The 24,918-nt window shown below is 35.3% G+C and overlaps 1 long non-coding RNA gene across 3 annotated transcripts in view; it reads left to right on the top strand.

The window, feature by feature from the left end:
• LOC141377189 (uncharacterized) overlaps positions 1–24,918 on the top strand; it is an 85,110-nt gene that overhangs the window by 9,972 nt on the left and 50,220 nt on the right. Inside the window, exon 3 of one of the 3 annotated variants that reach the window (XR_015506045.1) lies at positions 10,198–13,549. The exons of 1 other annotated variant lie outside the window; for it this stretch is intronic. This is a non-coding gene — a long non-coding RNA (uncharacterized LOC141377189). Of the gene's footprint in view, positions 1–8,052; positions 8,190–10,197; positions 13,550–24,918 lie in introns of those variants that run through there. One more of the 3 variants, XR_015506044.1, reaches the window with a different exon arrangement.

A 24,918-nucleotide genomic window follows, 5' to 3' on the forward strand; every position in this document is an offset into this window, starting at 1 on the left:
GTATTTCGCAGCGGATGCCCTTCCAGCCACAACCCATCTCTGGGAAACATTCAGACTACTCCAGACACTCATACACTATGGACAATTTGGCCTACCCAATTCAACTGTACTGCGTGTCTTTGGACTGTGGGGGAAACCGGAGCACCCGGAGGAAACCCATGCGGATGCAGGGAGAACATGCAAACTCCACACAGAAATGCCAACTGACCCAGCCAAGGCTCGAACCAGCGACCTTCTTGCTGTGAGGCGACAGCACTATCTGCGCCACTGCATCACCTATCATCATCATCATTATTGTTTTTATTATTATTATTAAAATGTCTTCTATGATTACCATGGCTGCATCAGTTTCAATAAAAATTCTGTAAAAAGTGTAAAATTGTAAAATAATTACCGTATATGTAGAGGACTTTTTTTAATCAGTTACTGTTTAGGTGGCAGTTCTTACTCCAGTCATTAGTAGTAGCAGTAGTGAAAAGTATTTTATGCTTTTGTTTGAGAAATGTGACATACTTCATTATAAAATTCATGATTCTTTTGATCATTTATTGCCTAGATGACATTTAGTTTTTACTTTGTAATCATCTTGATTCGGTGCTCAGTTATAATTATCATTGTAATATTTCCATGCAGTGTATGATTCTTTATTTTTGTTGTTGTCATAACATCCTGGTAGAATAAATAAATTATTCAAAACTAAGAATAGTATTTTTCTATTATCTTTTGTTGTTGTTGTTGTTTTTAACAAGAAAAAAGTAACAATTAGGCTAGGCATTGTTTTTTTTATATTGTATTTCATCTGTTTTTTTTTTTTTTTTTTTTCATCTGAGTAGATATTTATAGCAGCTCAAATCATTGAGCGGAATGACAGTAAAACTGCATACAGTCTTTCCAGCCGTATACGCATCAGGGAACCTTAACAAGCTTTGAGAATTACGCTGAATTATTCACCTGTGTGCCAATTACAATAATATTATTTACTTAGCACTACCTTTTCCTTTTATGTTCTGCCTTAATAACAATGGATATGGAGTCCCTTAAGTGCTCGCTTAGGTTTGCTTAATTATGATGCCTATTATCATCCATGTATCCACCCACAGCTCATCTACTTTCAGTCTCTGCACCTCAAGGATAAACACACACACACACACACACAAATGCAAGCTTTCACACAAACGAGCGAATGTTTACCTGATATGAATTCATTGCGGTGCGGTTGCACAGTACAGAAAAATATTTATTAGAAGTTTAATGATAAAATCAATGTCGTATTTCAAGGCTGTAAAGAGTTTAACGTCCATCTGTGAAGGAACTGTCTCTGACCTCCCGTGCTGGGCATTAATTTTGCTATTTTAACTGCCTCTCAGTACCATCAGATCATACAGAAAGCATTAGCAAGCATTAGACTGTGTGTGGTTCAGTTGTGAACCTCATAAGTTAACAGTCCTTTTTAATTTGGTCTCCAGTGGGTTGTTAAGAGCAGGGAATGACTATGAGAAACACAGAAACCCTTGGGCTATAATAATTCCTCTCTTTTTCTATTTCTCTCTCTCTTTCTCTGTGTGTGTGTCTCTTCTCATGCTCTCACCCTCCATTTACTTCTCTTCTAAGCCCTTGTTCAACCGTGCATCAAATGTGAAATACTACTTTTTTTCACTCTCTCTTTGTTTTAATCGAAGCAGAATGTTTGTAGTATTCAAGGCCCTGGAAACAGGTAGATTCACGAAATCTGTGAGAAATTGGATTTCCATTTCTCCCCAGATGAATTTACTCAGATTAGCTTAATATATCTCTATAAGCTGCCTACGTTGTAATAATCATAGGGTATGTTGCATCTGTATACCTGAGCGGATGAGAGAAAGGGGAAGAAATCAGTTTTGTATTCATGACAGTTTCTCTGCACCGAAAAATCAATCTCAATCAAAGCAGCTACAGAGTTTATCATAAATTATCATGAAAAGGGTTTCCACTGAGTAGATGCTTAATTACAATCTCATTTGAATAATTTTGCATATTAATGAGCGCCGAATGAAAATCGTTTTTAGAGTTCTTACTTGAGCCCGGGAACCCACGGTGATAATCGCAGACCTTTAAAATGTATGTGATCTTATTACCGCACCAAATCTAGCCATTTCTCTCAGCACACAGTTGCGTTATAACTTGATTAATGGACTTGTGTCTTTGACATTAATAAACTATAACCGAATTAGAAAGACTTCATTAGTTTCAGCTTGGACCACATGTTTAGCTGCATCATGAATTAAACCGCTGTGATATCAGCACCTCGTAGCATTTGGTTTTGTTGACGAAAGTTGCATCCGCCATTGATGAGAATTTATTATCAATGCTGTTTTGAGAAGACAGAATTTTAGAAATGGTAGTCAACCAGCATTGAAATCAGTTAACCAGCATTTGTTCACCAAAAAATGGATAACTAGCTGTTGTAAACACCATAAAAATGCTTATTTCACATCCCAAATGTGGGTGAAATTTAAAAAAACTCAACCAAAAGCTTAAAAATATATACTGTAACAAAAAGGTTTTTCTTTACCCCAATTTGAGTTAAAATGACCCTGTAGGGTGTATTTACTGTCATTTTACTCCAAACTTAAAAATAATGGGTCTAGGGTTACTGTATATCAACAGTGCCTTACAAGAACAAAGAACAATATATATTTAACCATGCATATACTTTAAGTATCTTAGAAACTTCATGTGGTTATGTTGAGTCTTTTTTTTCTAAGTGTGTGAAAATTTCTTAAGTCTTGTAACAACCCCTGTAACACTTGAGAGTTTTTTTTTTCATTGAGTATTTGAATATGTGCCCTATCAAGTGTTCATAAACTCACCCTTTTTATCAATTCAGTTTTAACTAAACATGCTTTTTGCATTTTTTTTACAAAGTAATGTTAACTGTTTTATGAGTTAAATGTACCCCAACCCCAATTATTATTATTTTTTGAGTCTGAAGAACACAAAAATATTTTTTTTGACCATTGACTTCCACTGCAACAGAAGTTTCTCTTAATGTGTTTTATGTTTCACAGAAGTCATAAATGGTTGAAACCACAATGGCATGAGATAATAGAAATTGAATTGGTGGGGTAACTTTCCTGCATATTTGAATATTTTGTAAGGCTTAAATTGTTAAATTCTAGGTTCTTGGATAAGTTTTTTAAAGTCTTTAAACTCGAAGAATAGAATGCTAATCCAACAAATCATATATTAAAACATTACAGATATTTTTTAAATGCCCAGTTTTCTTGATTTAAATAAAACAATATTCAAAGAGTTCTATTATTTTTTTATAAAGAGTAATTAGCACTTTTATATGTTGGCTAAAACCCCCGTACTTTATCTGTAGTAATTAACTATGTCAGTTTGATGCATAAGAAAGATTGCACAATAAAGTCATTTAGCATACAAGTTGAATAGCCTAAATGATGACAGGATAAAAATTTTAGAGTGACTTATTTCTTAAGCATAAACATTTTCTTTAATGTTACACTGTTAAAAAAGGAAAAGCTGTTCTTTTTATTTTATTACCATTTTTATTTTTTTTATAATTTGCAGTTTTCTCTATGATTGAAGTGCTCTTTAAAAGTGGGTGGCACAGTGGTTAGCACTGTTGCCACACAGCAAGGTTGCTGGTTCGAGTCCTGGCTGGGCCATTTGGCATTTGTCTGTGGAGTTTGCATGTTCTCCTCGTGCTGGTATGGGTTTCCTCCAAGTCAGTTTCCCCCTCAGTCCAAAGACATGCACTAGAGGTGAATTGGGTAAAAATTGGCTGCAGTGTAAGTGTGTGTGTATAAGTGTGTATAGGTGTTTCCCAGTATAGGTTGGAGCTGGAAGTGCATCCACTGCGTAAAACATATGCGGGAATAGTTAGCAGTTCATTCTGCCGTGGCGACCTCTGAAAGCCAAAAATGAATGAATGCTATTTAAAAGTTAACAACACATACTCTTAATCTTAATTTATATTAAAACAATATTTTTCTTTTAATATTTAACTTTAACGTTAATACAAAAAATAAATAAAAATAAAATCATTGTAAGGGCGAAGTTGTTTAATTAACTTTAAATTGCTTTTTTGGAAAAATTCCATTCTTTAATAATGTATTAATAGCCTAATGTAAAAAATATGTTTTATAAATATGTTACAATAAGTTTGTTGTCTTGACATAACCATCCGAAAATGGACCGTTTCTTGTTAGACGGAAAATTGTAGGTCTATACTGTTTTTGAGTAGCTTGCTTTAACTCACTCTCAAGTCTTCAAACAACCTGAGTCTGGAGTAAAAGACCACATATCCAGGGCAGAGGAGGACAGTTAGCGCGGATGGTGGAGATAATGCTTGAAAAATGATACAACAGCAGAGACTAGTGGTGAGAAGGAGCTTTGTGAACGCTCTTCCTATTTCTTCAACCTCCGCTGTTCTTCCTTTATAGCCTTGACCTTTCCCACTGTTTGCTCAATGATCTAAGTTACATTTATAACAGATTAGGCTGTAAGGCGGGAGGTCATTAGGGAGAGGTCTCCCACAATATACACATAAGTAAACTTTCTATACTAATGAAAAACCGACGGGTCGTAATCCCTATATGAAAATTCTTTAATGGATTGTGTTGACTTGGCGGTTCTATGAAAAGTTATAATTAGCATTTTAATATGTCGGGTTAAACCTCTGTGTATTCACTTTCTGTTTGTTCATTAACAGATGTGCATATAGCTAGTGTTACTATATTTAGATCTATTACAACTCATTTGATTTTTTTTACTTTAAACAAAGTTATGTTTCATTTTTAGGAACATTTTATAGATTTTTCTCTCTCTATCGCTGTCATTCAATCGCAAGCAAACAGGAGATAAAGTAAGGCTTTAATTAGAGATGTGTCATTAAAATATCCTCTCTTTCCAGAGATGGTGGGGGTTTGCTTCTGGATGGTTGGGTGGGTATTAACAAGTTCATGGATCTTATTACTTTCTCCCTCCGTTGCATGCTGTCAGCTCCTAGGGATATGATATCCGATGGCTGGGCTCACATTTACAACAAGTTCATTACGGCACGACTGCCGCTCTTTCTGCTTGGGCCCAGCTGGTTGGAGGGGTCTGTGTTTTAATTAGTGCTGAGGGTGTGCATATTAATTACAACATGAGTGATATTTACTGTACCTAAGGAACACAGGACCGGCTAAAGACACTGGCAGCCTCAGCTAATAAAGCCAGCCATGCTAATGAGCAAAAGGAACCATAAAAATAGACGGCGGCAAAATAATTCATAAAGTTTATTGATCTCGGAGTAAAGACGTTAAGCTCCGATTAAGGGCAACAAAAGGAAAGGCATCGCACTTTATCAAATAAATAAGCCGAGTGGAGAAATGTGAGCACGGAGACAGATTGTCATTAAGTAGGTCACGTGACGCTTTTCTCCAGAGAACGGCAAATATTCGTTCATGCGGTGAAAGAATAAAATAAAGGAGGGGGAAACACAAGAGTTTTCTCATAAATCGGATGAACGTAAAACTGCTGTTGGTCTGATTGTCAAAGACATTTGTGATTCATCTAAACGCAAAGACGTTTCTTGTTACTGTGCACAAGTTTCAGGTAGGCTATTCGCAAACTTTTATTATATTTTTATATTGTAAGTTTTGCTTGAGGTGTAGTAGGCTATTCTTTAAGAACAGTACAGCCAATATGTAAAAAAAAAAAAAAAAGAAACATATGCACTTTCCCTTTCGAAACAATACCCTTAGATCTTTGCAGATAGTATTTATTTATACAGCCTAATCATTTTTTAGGAGTTTTTCACCTTTTATTGGACGGGACAGTGTAACGTAGGCAGGAAAATGGGGGTAGAGGGGAGAGCAGACAGAGAAAAAGGATTGGAAAAGGACCTCTGAGCTGGGAATCGAACTTGGGTCACCGTGAGCACCGTGCTCCATAGGGTGTTCGGGTAGTTCAAAAGACCCACACCCTTACTGATAAAGTTCAGAAAATGACCCCTATATTGGCACATTTATTGATTACCAAATATACAAATTTTTGACTGAGGAAAAGTTGAATAAGGTAGCCAGTTTATTATTTTTCTATAGGCTACAGTTTTTTGTTTTAAAACAAGTTTTACCAGATTCCTTTTTTTAAATGATGGATGATAATAATTTTGTATTTATAATTTAGCTAAGCATTTTTCATATGAATTTATTTCAATCTAATCTCATGACAATATTTAAATTGAGGATAAATCTGAACTATTTTTGGTGCATCAAAAAAGTGTGGTTATGACCACATTCCGACACGCTGATCCAGCAAAGATTAGTTCTTAAAATGTCACTAGAATGCATAACTGAATAGAAAATGAGGCGAATAACTGATAAAAGGTCCACTTTTTAAAAGGTCTGCCTGTTTTAATAGCCTTCACTGCAAAAAATGTTTTTCTTACTTAGATTTTTGTCTTGTTTCTAGTTCAAATATCTACAAGTTCTTAAATCAAGAAGCATTTTCTAGACAAGCAATACATATTGTCTTGTTTTGAGAAATTAAATGTCAAAATGAAGTGAGTTTTTCCCTAAATTAAGCTAAAAATCTGCTAATGAGGTAAGCAAAATAATCTTATCACAAATCGAAGAACAAGATTATTTCGCTTACCCCATTGGCAGATTATTTTGCTTGATTTGAGGAAAAACTCACTTCATTTTGGCATATTATTTCTCAAAACAAGACAATATGTTTTGCTTGTCTAGAAAATGCTTCTTGATTTAAGAATTTGTTGATATATGTGGATTAGAAACAAGACAAAAAAAAATCTAAGTAAGAAAAGCTTTTTTTGCAGTGTGGCGCTACAGTATATGTTGGCGGACTAGGATAAATCTTTTCCATACAACACAGCTACAACATTGAGAAGTTTTGAACAGCTTTTGAAATATTGTCTGAACATTTTATTTTAGAATACTTAAGTACGATCAGTTTAAAACATTAATAACAATAAATATTTATCACATTACAATAATTCCATAATGAATCACTTGACAAATTAATAAATAAAATATATTATTTACAGTAAATGGTGTAGTCTTACTATAGGCTACATATAATTACTTATGTTTACAAATAGATACTGAAACATAACACTTTGGAAAATTGTTTCAAAAAGTTCAACAACAACCAGGAGAGTTCAACAACCAAGAGGAAGATGGAGTGATAAATGACTAAGTGATTTTAAATGACTGAGTGTTTATTTGTTTTGTTCATATGATTTTGATAGATCCTCTTTGCTTAATATATCAGATATTGGATGAAGGCTGATGAATATGTCTCTGTATAGTCACAGTGGGCCTGTTATCTCATCGGATTTCCGTCCATCTCCAGTCGGCTTCTCGTCTGTGTAATTACGGCCAGTCCACAGTGGGCCTTGCCCTCACAGTATGCGCTAAGCCTGTGCCAAGATGACTCCATATGTCCTTCACACAACAAGGCCTGTAATGTGGGAGGTCTGGCTTTTATCCAAAATCATCAAGGTGTCTAGACAGGTATATGTTGAGTAGTCATGAAATCTGCCAACATGTGTTAATGAATGTACGGCTAAGCTGACAGCAGTTGCCTGTATCTGAATCCCATATGATAACCCTTGACTGGCTATCAGTGTTTCCACGTCCCCCTCTCTTCACCCGCTGATCAAATCCCTGATTATTTGGGAGTGATTTCAGGATGGTTACGGTTCTATTTACGAAGCAAAATCTGCTGTTCGCCCAGATCACAAGTTCGTTTGCGTGCGCGGGAAACCTAAGGGCTGATTTTATAGGTTGATAAAAGGCATCTGAAACAGATGCCATGTTAAATGGCTGCTATGTGAGAGTGCACACTTATGCAGCGGGTGAAAGTGGGATTGCGTTGGCAGCTCTCCAAATGAAGGTTGTGTATAGCACACACCGGGGAGAGAGGGAGAGATGCTGGAAAAAAAGAGTGAGAGAGTTAGACGCTTCATCTTAAGTCATGTCTGGTATCAAGGCAACACACTTAAAACAGCAATTTGTTTCCCTTGCATCCAATAAACAGCTCATTCCTTTTCCAATCAATCACCTGAAGCAGAAAGATTAAAAGTGGGGGAGAGGAACTCCAGGCTGCAGGTCGCTCTGGAGAGGCAGTGGTGCAAGACAATCTGAACCATCTTCCTCCTGCAGAACAATAACAACAGATCTGTAAGCTACTCGTCATCAGGAGTTTTTCCACTTGATAACTATGCAGTGTAATCCACTGGCTGCATGGGGTACTGATTATAGGTCAGTACTTTGATTAGAACATTTGTGGGTGTTCAAATTGGGACTATTTTCTGCAATACTGGGTTTGATGGCGTAAATCTATCATTCTGTAATGGTTTTTCCCAAATTGAAAAATAAGCATGAATCACAAAGTTTAGCTGAATGTCCGTTCTACAGGGTTTGCATCAACCTGTGTTAATACTCACATGAGAAATGAGTGTTGGAAATGTAATTTTTTTTAAATAAAATGCATTTAATTAGCATTTTTTACACTCTTGTGGTGGTTTGTGACTTCTGTGAAAAAGAGTTAATGGGGATGGAAACGCATGTGCTAAAAACTCTGACACAGCAAACATTTCACCCACATAACCAGTCAGCTGTCTCCGTTATGCTTGCCTTGTTTAATGTTGGTCACTAGGTTACCAATACTACAGTCAGCTGCTCTAAACATTGATGGTAACGCACTTATTTTGCTTTACTCACCTCATGTGTAACCTGTTTAACTTTACTTTGAAAGACTAGTTTTAGTAAGATTTCTCTTTTTCTTTCTTTCTTTCTTTCTTTCTTTCTTTCTTTCTTTCTTTCTTTCTTTCTTTCTTTCTTTCTTTCTTTCTTTCTTTCTTTCTTTCTTTCATTTGACCAACCACACTTTGTTGCTCTATGGTGCATTTATAGACCATTTCAATGTGGTGATATCATCTGCTCTTGAAAATTTCCTGCTTGTTATCATACTTTTTCATATCTGTAACAATAGGCATAACATTATTTGTCAGTATCTGGACCTTTTTGGATTTATGGAAGCTAAAGAAATTAAAAATGTAAAATAGGAAATACATGAGGACCATTGTTATTGTTTACATCCCTCGAAATGGTCTATACAATACTACTTCCACTAAATAGGGTCATTAAACTGCAAACGTTTTTAAGTGACATTTTTTATTTTAATATATATATAAGTAAATAAATTAAATAAATAAATAATTTTTAGTTTGGTCATGTAAATTTTTGTACAAAAACTGGATGAGTTGCCAGGTCGCTGGTTCGCGCCTCAGCTGAGTCAGTTGGCATTTCTGTGTGCAATTAGCATGTTTTCCCCGTGTTCAAGTGGCTTTCCTTTGGTATAGGTGAATTGGGTATGCTAAAAATTGACCGTAGTGTATGTGTGTGAATGATTGTGTATGGATGTTTCCCAGTGATGGGTTGCAGCTGGAAGGGCATCCGCTGCTTAAAACATATGCTGGATAAGTTGGCGGTTCATTCTGTTGTGGTGACCCCAGGGACTAAGACGAAAAGAAAATTAATGAATGAATATTAAAATATGTAGTTTTTATGTTTTAGTCTAAATTCTAGTTTTAAATACCTTTTTAAAAATGCATGTTATAAAAAAAGATCAAATTCTTTTCACATTCAGTCACCAAACAAACCATAGAATCAAACTTTTTTTTTTCCAATACAGATAAAAAAATGGTCACTATGACTATGAAAGTTAGACGCTAAAATATCATTAGCTGAGTCTAAAAACAACAGAAGTCGAAGGAAAGTCCCCAGCCATCATGACAGAAGAATCCTGCTTTGTGACTGTGAATACGAAGTGCTTTGTTTGTCATGCACAATGAGAGAGAGAGTGCAAAGCATCTCTTCCACTCTCACCCTTGAACACACAAACACATCATCTCTATCTTCCTCTCCTTCTATCATTCCATCTCAGTCTTGGTCTCATCCTCGCTCTCTAGCCATTTTAGAGATACGGCTATTTCCAGCCCTGGTGTTGACAGGGCAATTAGTCTGAGCACCAGATCTCTAAACTCCCAGCAACACTATCATTCTGCAGCCCGTCAATTCATCAGCTGATTTGCTATTAAACAGAAAGCCAGTGCTATAAAACTGGACAGTGAGGTCCTGAACTGGGTTGTTTAGAAAAGCAGACATGTCGCTCTGACAGGTTTGTTTATAAAGGAGAGAAACTGGAGGCGACTGTCCGGTGCGGTCTAGGCCTGATTTCCCCTGTCAGAGTCTACGTTTCTCCTTTGGCATGGAGGCACGAGGGCTGCTGTCCTTGTCAGAACACCTGCCGTCTCCTCCACAGCCTCGCTGCAGTCCTCCCCTGAAGATCCATCAATCCATCCCTGCAGAAGACATCGAAGCATGCCAGAAAGTCTACGCATTAGCACAAACAGCTTCTAAAAGTATGTCAGTGTGCTCTTTAGTGTATTGTTTGTTGTTTATTTGTTCTTCTTTCAAACAAATCATTCAAATTCAATGAGGGGGAGGGGTTTTTGCCCTCACTTTTCAATCACAACTCCAGACTTTCCTTCTCATGATCAAAATGCAAACCTTTAAACGAGGATTCAGAGTGCACTTAAATCACTCTGATTTAAAATATGAATCAGATATTCTCAATGTGAGCATTTTTAAGAATTATTTTGTGAAAAATATGTTATCAGCTTTCATATTAATGTGATAATTAAAATTATTTTCCTCAGCATAGACTTGTTTAAAATCTATTTGACTTTTGTTCTTCTTTTAAACACAAAAAAATAATATTTTGAAGAAAGCCCGAAACCTTGAAGGATTGACTTCCTAGTAATAGTTGTGTTCAACAGAAAAAAGAAACCCATAAAGGTTGGAAACTACATAAGTGAGTGAGTACGTTTTCATTTTTGGGTGAACTATCCCTTTAAATGTTCATGCACTCTATTGGAGTTTATTTGCTTATTTATTTTGACATGGACAACACAATTACACTCGACAACCAAATGCATTTGGTTGACTTGCTAATTCTCAACACCTGTGCAAGGAACAGCTTGACATAAATAGAAAATAAAGTGGATACACAAACTTCATTATAAAAATTAAAACACATTATAAACACATAACCATTATAGTTCTTTGCGGTAAAAGCAAAGGCGGCATGATCAAACAAACTAACAGTAAACTATTTGTGTAAACTGCTGTTTTGTTTTTAACCACTTTAGTACACTACTTAAAACCTTCTCATTTTAAGCCAAGAGTTAAATCATTCCACAATTTGGTTCCCTTAACAGAGAAAACAGATTGACCAAAAGAGGTCTTACACTTTGGAACAAGACAGTTACCATTAGAAGTTGCTCATGTGACTCTGTGAGAGGATTGATGTCTGCTGATTAGATCTGAAAACAGCATAGTAACATGATTATTTAATTTAAAAACCAAATTAAGATAATTAAATGTAATAAAATGATCAAAACTAAAAGGTTATGTTTACATAAAACATCACAATGATGCCATTGCATAGGCTTTAAGTCCATAATTTTAATGGCTTGTTTATATAGTATATTGAATAGGATTCAATGTGGTTAAAAAGGCATGTGACCACACTCTCAGAAATAAAGTTATGTAAGCTATCACTGGGGTGGTGCCCTTTCAAAAGGTACACATTTGTACTTAAAGGGTCCATATTGGTACCTCAGAAGTATATATTATTACCTAAAAAATTTAAGAGGAACACTTTTGTATTTTTTACGTTCTAATATGTACCTTTGAGGTATTAATATGGACCTTTTAGTTACAAATTTTAAAAAAGGTAACCCAGTGACAGCTAGCCTACCTTTATTTCTGAGAGTGCATGATGTACGCATGTATATTTTTGCATTTTGATATGTTAAAAATCTTCTAATAAAACGAAAACAATTTAGACTTGGCTTGACCTTCTTACAAATATTTTGAACATCAAATTTTAAATTCACGTCTAGAGTTATGCCAAGATACTTGAATTCCTTCACTTCTTCAATAACTTTATTTTTAATCAGCACCTTAAATTTATTCCTTGAAGGGCTATTTCTTATGGAGAAGCATATAAAAGCTGTTGCAGGAGTACTTGACATAAAAAGTAATGGCAGAATACAGACATTGTGTTTCTTTGCAGAATAAATATATGCATAGGAGAAACTTTCTGCATTAATATGTTGGTACTATGAACAGTAAAACAATCTGTTTAAAAACTTTTTTTTCCACTTATCTATTCGAACTACATTATGGGACCTTGATTTTGGTTCAGACAGATTTTTATTGTAAAACATTGAGCGAGTTTTTAAAGTATGTCAGCGCGCTCTTCATTGTATTGTTTTTGTTGTTTGTTTGTTCTTCTTTCAAACAGATCATTCAAATTCATACCGGGGAGGGGTTTCTGCATGGGGACGGTCCCTCCCGCCCTCACTTTTCAATCAAAACTCCAGACTTTCCCCCTCATCATCCCCTTTGTCTCTGTCTTTTGTCTAATTTTGCCTCTCCCTTGACATATTTCTTCCTTTTCCATCTCATCCAGCTTCACTTTCATTCATCTACCTCTCTCCCTCATCTTTTTATTCCTCTCTCTTCATCCCTTTCTCTCTCTCTCTCTTCTCCTCCTCCTCCTCTCTCTTTCCCTCAGCGGTCCGACCGTTCATTATCCTAATTAAATCCAGCAGCTGAACATCCTCTTATCTGTAGGGGAGGAGAGAGAGAGGCCATGATGCAATAGGGCTGATTTGCATATCCAAAGTTAATTAGTGTGGAGGAGCAGGTGTACAGTAATAATAATCATCACACATGACAGTCACCTGTGCCCGCTTTTGCTCTGCCCTTCCGAGATGTGCCCCATTCCCTCCCTCCACTGTCCCAAATCCCCCCCTACCATCATCATCATCATCATCATCTCAGCCCTGCATTGATGGAATTCACTCTCTTCCTCTTTTAATCTCTCACCATCTCTCTCTGTCTCTGTGTTTTTCTTTTCTTTTCTTTTTCTTCTTCTCTGAAACCCCCGCACACATGCACGCTTTCTTTTCATACGCTTCTCTTTTCAGATTTATTCCACACACTCCCCCATTTTTGCCTTACTGGAGTTGTTGCTTCTGTTTTTGTGTGTTGGCTTTTCATTTTTGTCGTTTTCTTTCCTTTCCGCTTCTGCTTGCGGAATCTGGTCGGTCTCTGATGACTGTTTCTTTTGACTTCATTTTCTCTTCTGGAGTTTTTAGCTGCTATTTGCAAAACATTTAATATGTAGAATGTAAATGGAAACTTAATAATATATATATGCTTGAAATAGCTATACATTTTTGCCTTTTGTTTATACCTCATGTGTAAGGACTGCTAGAAATGTTTCATGTTTTGTGACATTCAGTGATGTTGCCATAACTACATGTCACGCTTGATGCAGTAATTTACACTGTTTTATATTCTGACTATCATGTAATATACAGTCATTTCTTTGCTTCTGTGGTTATACAGATGTAAAGTGCAATATGTTCATGTTGTGAATACAAATATACAATTGCTTTTTTTTTTTTTTTTTTTTTTGCATATAAACTGTTTCAGTAAGCCTGTCAAGTACATTTGATACATTTCATGTTTCTTTTGACTCCATTTTATCCCCTGAAGCTTTTAGCTGCTCTTAGCAAGACATTTAATATGTAGAATGTCAATTTAAATGTGTGTCTATTTTTTTTTTCCAATAATATATATTTTTGTCAAGGATCGTACTAATACCGAATGCTAAACTTTTAGACATTTGATGCATCATATAATCCAGACGCTAGTCCAGCGAAGAACGGTTCCAGAAATTGGTTAAGACAAAAACAGAAGCCAAATAAATAAATAAACAAGTAAATAACAGAATGAAAATGTGGTAAAATCTGGTAAAAATCAGGCGAGTTTTTTTCTGGATTGCTTTTAAAACTGTCGGTTGCGTTTTAGGGAAGTGGGTGGGTGGGTCTGTCTGTGCTTTTGAAAAAACTATTGGTTGGGTTTAGGAAAGGGGGTGGGTGGGTCAGTCGATCAGTCAGTCAGTCATTAAGTTAGTCAGCCAGTCAGTTGCGAATGACACTCGTGAGAGAAATTTGAAATCTCAAAAAGGGTACACATCAGCCTCAAAACTCAAAAAAAAAAAAAAAAAAAAAAAACGTACCTCATGTGGCGTATTTGGTGCTCTCCAGAAATGTATATAGTGGTACATTTTCACAATGAGCCTGGGTTGTAAAAAGAGATTCCCCAAATCTCCTATGTAAAAAAAAAAAAGGAAAAAAAAAAGAAAACAAAAGTTTTGTTCCTGACTTCATTATTGCATGTTTTATAAAATAATGCCTTGTTTGCATATTTATACATGACATTTAAAAAAAATGTGTAATACAAAACATGCTTGTTTATTTGTTGTTGTTTTTTTAAGAGGACAAAAATCTTCTGTCACTGAACGTTCTTGTCACTAATTTTACTAACAAGAAACAAGGCAGAATAAAATTGGGCTTTTGCCTTTTCACATCTCTTCTACTGTGCACACTTGTCTCTGAGCTGTCAGTCTGCCTGATGAGGCTCTTTGAGGTCCGGCTTGCTTCTTTTTATCCTTGTGTGGAAATGCCACTAATTGCTGTTGCTAATTCTGTATGGACATTTCACAGTGTTTCTGCTTCTCAGCCCAATGCGTGGTTCACACCTCCGGGTGTCCAGGATAGTAGTGACGTTTGTGTGTATGCGTGTGTGTGTATGTGTGTGTCAGTCTTTGAGGTGTGCTTCACTGGGCATATTTAACACTGTCGCCATCAGCACCATTTCTGAGCCACAGACTGATGTGGTTACCTAGATACTGCTCCCTTGGGATGCAAATTAAATTCTGTGAAGAGATGTTTTGTTGTGCTTGTTTTTCCACAACAGAAATATTCCTTCAGTCATCATCAGAATTCAGCCACTGGGAACATTTTACACGTATTAACACCTACATTGCACAATTTGAAAGTGAGAGTTTGGTCCGCATGCTACAGTACATATGCCTTGTTTTTTGTTTGTTTTTTGTTTTACTATTTATTTATTTATTTATTTATTTATTTATTTATTTATTTATTTATTTATTTATTTATTTATTTATTTATTTATTTATTTTTACATTTGTGTTCAAGAAGAGTGACTAAATAAATAAATAAAACAAAAATCTATATTATTCAAATATTCAATGTAATAAAATAATATTTGTAATATTTTACAGTTGATTTCATAAGTTTATCTCAAACCGTATCAGAGTTTTACTCAAGTGCATACATTGGATAATAAACAACAAAAATATGGCGTCAGTACCATAAATAGTGTAGGTAAATAAATAAATGGAATACAACTAATAAAATTATGTTATTTAAATATTAAATGTATTAAAATAATATTTGTAATATTTTACAACTTTATCTTACTTAAGTGTATACATTGTATAATAAACAACAAAAATATGTTTTTAGTACCATAATGTAAATAAATTTATAAAATACTACTAATAAAACATATTATTCAAATAATTAATGTAATAAAATATCATTTAAAATATTTTACAGTTTTCATGACTTTATCTCAAACCGTGTCAGTTTTACTGAAGTGCTTACTTTGTATAATAAACAACAAAAATACGGTGACTATACCATAAATAATGTAAATAAAAAATACTACTAATAAAATACTAATATTCAATGTAATAAATTAATATTTGCAATATTTTACAGTTGATTTCATAAGTTAATCTTAAACAGTGTTAGAGTTTTACGTAAATGCATACAAACAAAAGAATGTGGTATTAGTACTATAAATGATGTAATAAATAAATAAAATACTACAAGTAAAACATTTTTTTATTATAATATTCTATTTATAAAAATAATATTTCTAATATTTTACAACTTTGTTTCAAACAGTGTTAGAGTTTCACCTAAGTGCATGCATTGTAATAAACAACAAACCTATAGTGTCAGTACCATAAGTAACGCAAATGGATAAATAAAACACTGCAATAAAATTTATATTATTCAAACGTTCATTGTACACTCAACATTTTTTTTTTACTTGTTCAAACTACTTATTTAGAATGAGCTGGAAAAACACAATTCTTGAGACTAATTGGGACAACTTAATTTTTTGCATGTTCAATCCACCTAAATGTGTTAAATTCATCAATTTGTGTTGGGTACACTGTAAAAAAAAATGCAGGGTTTCACACAATTAATTCACGTTGTCCAAACATAAATTGATTAAGTTAACACTTTTAACAAGTTTATGTAGATTGAACATAAAAAATTTAGTTGCCCCAATAAAATCTCAAGAATTGTGTTGTTTCAGCTTATTTTAAATAAGTAGTTTGAACAAGCAAAAAGGATATATTTTTAAATGTAATAAAACTATATTTGTAATATTTTACAACTTTATCTCAAACCAGAGTTTTACTTAAGTGCATACATTGTATATTAAACAACAAAAAATATGGTTTCAGCACTATTATTGATGCAAATAAAGAAAGTACTACTAATATAACATTTTATTATTTAAATATTTATTTTAATAAAATAATATTTGTAATATTTTACAAATTTATCTCAGTGTCAGAGTTTTACTTCAGTCCATACATTGTTTAACAAACAACAGAAATATGGTGTCTATCATAAATAATGCAAATAAATAAATGAAATACTACTAATAAACCATTATGTTATTCAAATATCCAGTGTAATAAAATAATTTTTGTGATTTTTTTACAGTTGATTTTATAACTTTATCTCAAACAGTGTCAGAGTTTTACTTAAGTGCATACATTATAATAAACAACAAAAATATGGTTTTAGTACCATAAATAATGTAAATAAAAAAATTAAATACTACTAATAAAATTTTATTATTCAAATATTTAATTTAATAAAATATTATCTGTAATATTTTACAACTTTGTCTCAAACCGTGTCAGAGTTTTAATTAAGTGCATACATTGTATATATACCACAGATTTGGTTCCAGTACCATAAATAATGTGGATAATTAAGTAAAATACTACTAATAAAATTATACTATTCAAGTATTCAGTGTAACAAAATAATATTTGTACTATTTTACAGTTGATTTCATAACTTTATCCCAAACAGAGTTGTCTTAAATGTGCACATTTTTATAATCAACCTGTACCATAAAGAAAGACAGTAAAGGCACAATTAGCAAAAAACAAGTTTATACATTTATACTGCTAAATAAGATTGAAACACTAATTATTTACATTTTTCTTTTGTATTTCTTTATTTTTATTTTTTTAACCAAATAAGACACACTTGCAGACCCGGAAGACGAATGCGTCCCTCACTCCACTGTCTGTTACGCTTGCCTCTCAGTCACACAGGTGGAATAATTTGTCAGCGAGGAATCACACAAGCCACCAAAATAAACAAGGCCTGTCTCCTGTAATACATTATTTATCATTACAGTCAGTCTTGCTGCTCACATTCCCTCTCATGTGCCTTTATGGATTATTTATGCTGTGTCAGTCACTTGCGTCATTTGCATCTTTTATATATTTAGAGGCCTGAGCATCTCTTTCATGTGGGCTGAGGGTTGGCGAGGTTGGCAGGAGGGCCACAGATCGGGAAAGGTGGACCTGAGATGGAGACGTGGGTGACAGGGTGACGTGGGGTTAGGGTTTGGTGTCTCGTGAAGCGGATGGGCTTGGATTGTTATGAGTTTGGTGAATAAGGGCATGTGCTGATGCCTTTGTGCTGATGTATCTGATCTCTGTCACTGTATGCCCATGTTTGGATTAATGGTGATCCTTTGTAGGTTGTTAAATAATAACAAAGTTTAATAACAGGAGAAGTGTGCACTCTTATTTATTGACAATTTCTTACAAAAGGCTTTTATTTATATTTTAGTTTTTTGTTTGCAAACTTTTTGATTATAATACATTTTGAGCTTATATGCATCGAAATGTTTAAAGTATTTTAAAGTTGGATTGAAATTACAATTCATTCTAATGATTCAATGATCTCCATGACAATTGTGAATTATTCATTTTCATGTTTCTTATTTATTTATTTAACTCACATTTGTTAACTTTTCAGTCAAGTTCTTACATAACAACTTTTCTTGGGTGATTTATGATGGACTTTAGTTACTCATTTAAAATATTTAATTTCCTAGATGACATTTTTCTAAATGTTTATAAGTTAATATACTAAAACAATGCATTTGTTGCAAAACCCCTGCACTCATTTTAATATAGTATCAAAATGAATATCTTATTATGAACTGAAGTTTAATATTAAACTAATTTCAAGAGGAGCACGTGCTCATGATTGACCCAGCTGGCCCACATTAGCTAATCACAATCCTCCAATCAAAAGATCCCAATTCACTATATATATCCTCATTTCCTTTCTACAACTTCGTCTGTAAGAAACCCCTCTTTCTCTCCTTCTTCCACCTTTATCAAGAATGGGCGGCATGGTGGCCCAGTGACTAGCACTGTTGCCTCACAGCAAGAATGCTGCTGACTCCGGGTCCTCTCCGGGTCATCTGGTATTTCTATGCGTTTCTATAAGTTTGAATGTTCTCTCTGTTTCCCGGTTCCCCAGTTTCCTCCCACTGTCCAAATATACTCTAGACAAAATTAGTCTTTTTTCCTGAATATCTTACTCTCGGGAAATTCACCTTAACCTCATCAGCGGGGGAGTTTTGAGATCAACCTGCGAAAGGGAGAGAGCCCTGGGCCGAGGATCCCTTTGGTTTAGAGCTCTCTCCCGGGACAGCATGCCAAACAAGCTAATTATAAACCATGAGCTAAGTGCGAACTCTTGAATATTCTATCTGTCTATCTATCTATCTATCTATCTATCTATCTATCTATCTATCTATCTATCTATCTATCAATCTATCAATCTATCAATCTATCTATCTATCTATCTATCTATCTATCTATCTATCTATCTATCTATCTGTCTCTGTCTGTCTGTCTGTCTGTCTGTCTGTCTATCTATCATCTATTTTTTTTTCTCCCTAAATTTCTATTTTATTTTCTCAATTTAATAATTTTCTTCTGCTTGGTGACATGGACTAATGATGGCCTATTTCATATCAATTATGAGGGTGACATTTTCTATAGAGTTGAATTTTCAAATAACACAATTTTGTCTACTAATGTCTACTGTAAACTCTAAAAATAAATTTCCATTAATTAACTCAGTTTTTCATGATTCACAGTTTTTTCTCCATTTATTTTCGATTATGAATTGCATTATAGAACCTTTTTCTCTGCTCTGTTTATTTATTTTTTTATCTCAACTGCATTTTGCAAGTGACTTTTATTGATATTTTAGTAGTTTGAAACAATATATTGTTTAGGAAATTCTATACAGCGAATGAAGTTCTGTAAAATAACGAATACAATTATTTGCAGTTTATTATCAGGTTTTGTCAGCCAATTCGAATGTTATCACTCAGTTCAAAGGGCGTTATCAGCAGTTATCTAATAGATGTGGGCCAGTAGGGGCCTTCTGCACCTGCTGGTTTGCTCAGAAGACTGTTATCATCCATCACATGGTTAATCAGCTACAGATCACATTTGGCTGCGGCCGGAAGTTGACAATAATTATTTGTATTATTTATTACATTTCCCATTAATTGTATTTTACTAACATCTATCCCTACCCCAAACTTAAACCCAACCGCCACAGTAATGTAACACCAGATCTAGATCTGGAGTATTGTCTATTAGTATAGCTGATTAATCATGAAAATTATTTATATTATTTTTTACATTTCCCATTAATTGTATTTTATTAACGTCTACCCCTACCCCAACCCTAAACCCAACCGTCACAGTAATGTAAATACAGGTCTGGATCTGGAGTCTTCTCTACTATTATAGCTGATTAACCATGTGGATAAATGATATCAGCCTTTTGAGCCTAACAGTAGGCACAGAAGGCCCCTACTGTCCCATATCTATCAGCTGATAACCACTGATAACGCCCATTCAATCCAGTAATATCAAAGCGAGTGTTAGTAAGATATTGTAATTTACAACACTGATCCAGACAATATATCACTTCAAACTATTTAAGATGTCAATAAAAGTCAAACTGTTTTAACATGAAGGTTTGATGGAGGAAAGATCAAGATCCCATAATGCAATTCAAAATCACAAATGAACACATGAATCAGAAAGTATGAAAAACTGTTAATTTACTAATAAATATTTTACAGAAAACTGCTTAATTATTTTTATGCTGTGCTTTTATGCTGTGATCTATTTGCTAAGCAAATGTTGCTGCAATTTTGCTAATGTGACCATGGTACTGACACGTTTAACACACTAATTAGCATATCATCCTAATTCCCACTCCTCAAACTCTGTACAGCACCAAAGAGATAAACCAGTCAGCCTCAGATCGATTAACTTGACTACTATAGTCAACAACCCCATCCTTACCGCTTACATTACCACACTGCCATGCATTCATGATGAGTTTTTATCTTAAGATTCCCAATAACCTTATGTCTCTCGAAGATTTCATAATGATTTATTATTGTTTGGTAATTGGCAAGGCGTTTTATATCATGTAGCATGGCACCCGCATTTGTCATCACGCATGTTTTCTGTTGTACTTCCTTACTAGCGACATATCCAGCAAATTAATCAAACATCCGCATGCCAGCGCTCTTTGTGTTCTTTGTTTCCTCCTCTCGTAGTCGCCTCTTTTTTCCCCTTTACATCAAGCACCTTTTGAATGATAATATAGGTGGAGCTGTTGTCTTTCATGCTGTCGTCTGCCATCCCACTGCTGATGGAGATGGATGGAAAGACACTTGTTCTCCTTGTCCTTGGGTTTATTAACAAACCTCCCCCGTGTGTTTTCGTCTTCATCCGCACCTCCTGCCAGCGTGGCCTGGGCTCTTTTGGAGGAGCTGATTGTCCGTTTTGGGGGGTTTTGAATGAAAGTGTAGAGGGCTTTGATATCATTAGCTCTCTGTTGACTCTCTGAGCTGGTGAGCGGCCAGTAGCTCAGCTAGTGATGGAATTAAAGCTATTTACACAGCTGTTAAAGTAATGCTACCTCATACAGAGCCTCTCTCTCTCTCTCTTTCTCTCTCTATGGCTCTGGTCTGAATCTGGACGCCTCTAATTCCACTCTTTCCCATAGAGGATGCCCCCCTGCGAAACAGTGCCAAGAACCGTTTCCCTTAATAACCATACATCCCCAGATCTCTCTATTTGGCCTCGTCTTGAGGGAACGAACCGCCCTTACCTCCTCAAAGGAACACAATTCAAGGATTCATCTTAGTCCAAGGCGCTCAAACATTTATCACACCTAAATGCTCTTTGTGTGAGAATGTAGGTCTGTTTTGAATAAAGTCACACTGAGAGAGAGGATCTTTGTACTGTATAGCGTATATCTATAAATGATCTTTTTACTCTATCAATTCTGTAATCTATGATTATGAAAAGTGTTTTTAACTTAAAGCACATTTGCCAAGTTATTTACATGTTTCATGTGGTTAAAAAAAGTTAATGTGAGCATAAATATTCTTTTTAAAATTCGAGTTTGAAAAATATATACTAAGTTATTAATGGAATTATTAATTTTTATTTAACATAGGCTCATTCTGAATATGTAGCACTATATTCGTGTCTGGAGATAGTGAATTATGTAGCCAGAGCTACTTATGGCTTCATTTTGTCTTTAAAACAAACGCTAGGGGATGGTATGATGCTGTTCATTTTTTCGCTTACCAGCTGACCACTTACCTGCAGGTGGACGGCTTTCCCACTTTTACCAGTTTGTCCAGTTAGCTCGATACGTACGTCAATAGAGTTAGCTGCAATGAAAGGGTTTGAGTCCAGTGAAGAAAGCTTCCAGAAATTGGGTAAGACATAAATATAAGCCAAAAAATAAAACAAATAAGTAAATAACAGGGTGAGAATGTGGTAAAATCTGCAAACGTGGTAAAAATAAGCGGGCTTTTTTTCTGGATTGCTTTTTAAAACTGATGTTTTGATTAAGGGAAGGGGGTGGACAGGTCAATAGGTGCTTTTTAAAAATATTATTGGTTGGGTTTAGGAAAAAGGGAGGTGGGGGGGGGGGGGGGGTTGGTTGGTCAGTCAGTCCGTGACTCAACAGTGTCAGTCAGTCAACAGTGGCACTCTTAAGAGAAATGGTGGGGAAAATGGAATTTAATGCAGTGCTTCTTGTAGATTCCTTAACCCACTTTAAATTAAATCAAATAATCAATCATTTTTAAATATCAAACAGGCAGTGAAGCTCATTGATTTTTAAAGGAAACAGACCTTAACCGTGGCATACAGTTCACCGGAAGCAATCTAACTTGGCCACTGACAATTAAAAGTCTTCTGCATTTACACTATTGTAAGTAATTGTTACTTAGCATTTGTTTTTCTTGAAAAAGATTAGAGAATCTTTTTGAATTTTATTGGGATTACTTATTTAAATATTTGAATGATACTGATGGCGACATGGTGGCTCAGAGGTTAACAATGTCAAATTACAGCAAGAAGGTCACTGGTTCGAGTCCAGGTTGGACCAATTGGCATTTCTGTGTGGAGTTTGCATGTTCCCTCCGTGTTTGTGGGGGAAACTTTAGCACATGGAGGAAACCCACACGGTCCAAAGACATGCGCTATAGGTGAATTGAATAAACAAAATTGGTCGTATAGTCTTTGTGTGTGAATAGGTGTGTATCCTATTCAGGTGTTTCCAGGTACTGGGTTGCACCTGGAAGGGCATCTGCTGCATAAAACATATGCTGGATAAGTTGGCAGTTCATTCCGCTAAATAAAGGGAGTAAGCCGAAGGAAAATAATTGAATGAAGGAATATTACTGATATTACTGTTATTATGAAACACATGACAATATTGAATAAAAGACAATATTGAAATAAAATGCATGATCTTACATTACGGTTTCTCAAAATGTAAGCTAAACGATACAACTGAGTTTATGAAAAGCTAAATATTAATTGAATAAAAACATACAACATTGAAAATGAATTAAATATAATAAAAAAATATAACACTTAAAGAGTTAAATCTGAAATATGTATGTGTATTATCAGTTTGACCAATAATCTGAGACATCCAACCCAGGCTCATTCTGAAAACATAGTCCCGTGGACATTTCTGGAGACCGTGAAATAAGTCCCGGGAGGTAAGTATTTTTGCAGTTTTTGTTTTCGTGAATCCACGAGATGCCACTCTGTGCGCTTTTTCGTATCTCAAATGTCTTCCATGAGTGCCGTTTGCGCCGGTGCAGTTCTCACGTAAACCCACCAGTGGCCGCTGTCAATTGACTGACCAATTGACTGACCCACCCTCCTCCTTCCCTAAACCCAACCAATTTTACTGATTGACCCTCCCACCCACCTACTTCCCTAAACCCAACCATTGGTTTACAAAAGCCGTCCAGAAAAAGAAAAGCCCTTATTTGATTTTTACCACGTTTTTGGATTTTACCTCATTCTCAACCCGGTGGTTCACTCGTTCGTTTATTTTTTTCATTTATCAAACACAAACTCGGTCATCGTCGTTGTGGTAAACTCTTTTCTGTGTCTCAAGTCCGTCGATGTACATGATGAGCTAACTGGATAAATTGGTTGATGCCGGAAAGCCCTCCCCACAGAGGTAAGCGGTCAGCCCGTGAGCGCCAAAAGGAACGGCGTCATACCGCCCCTTAACGTTCGCTTAAAAAAAATTTAATGCAGCAATATGTACCTCCGGCTAAACAATTTGCGGTCTCCAAAAATGTCCACGTGACTACGTTTTCAGAATGAGCTTGGGTTGGAGACATCTGAGATCTTTGAAAATGCATTTTATGATGCGCATTTCAAAATGTAATCCACTGCAGTGCTGCAAGATTAATATTAGATAATAATAATTCACAAATGTCATTATATACTTATTATTTAAATTATGCAATGTATTCAGGTCATTGCATGCTGAATTGCAATGCATGTATTTCTGAATAAATTATACAAAAAACAAAACAAAAAGAGCCCCATGCCATTGACCCATAAATAACAGGTTTTTGCAAATGAGTCTAAAGTCCTGAGTTGTCATTAGAGCTGAGCTTGCTGGACATGTTTGTGCGAGATCATACTCTGGCATGTTGTGCCCAAGTACCTCATCCACACAGACTGGCACCGTCACACTGAGCAGATAAGTAGCTCTCTCTGCGTAATGGGAATCAGGAGATGACAGGAAGAGGGATTGACATGAGCAAACAACAGCAAAAAGAAATGCTGACAACAGACCGTGTCTAATTCCTTCTGTTACTTCCTTTTATAGTGGAATAAACAGGGCCATCTCGTAAATTCCTCCTGAAAAGTATTATTGCTGACAGGTCTGACCTCGGCAAGCCTGCAATGTTTACCCATAACTCACAATTAACAGAGACATTAGAGAGTTCTCCTGAGGATTGCCAGCTTTATTTCTCTCTAACTGGGCAGCACTAAATCTGGAAGAGATCCCAGTTCTGCCATTTACCATGGAAGGGGCGGATTCCACACCGGAGAGAAGGGGCTCCACAGACTCAACACACTTCTGAGCTTTGGGGCTGTTATGGATATGGCGGCGGTAATTATTCAGGCCTTGTTATTGCCCAGAACACCACACCTGCGTCCAGCTCACCGCCTGTTATTAGAATATCAAAAAGGCCATGGAAGAAAAATGTCTCACACAATCGGAGCTAAAAGTGGACTGGGATGTTGTGCGTTGTGTACCGTGCTTTTTTTTTTTTTTAATTCCTTTTCCCCTTGATCAGACTTTTTCAAACAACTCCAAATAAATCACAATGCAATTACTTTGTTTTAGAACAGCCATTAGAATGAGGGAAAATCTCTTTGTTTTAC

The sequence above is a fragment of the Danio rerio genome, chromosome 13 (genome assembly GCF_052040795.2).
Source record: "Danio rerio strain M-AB ecotype USA chromosome 13, GRCz13ab, whole genome shotgun sequence".
In the NCBI taxonomy this organism is placed as follows: Eukaryota; Metazoa; Chordata; class Actinopteri; order Cypriniformes; family Danionidae; genus Danio; species Danio rerio.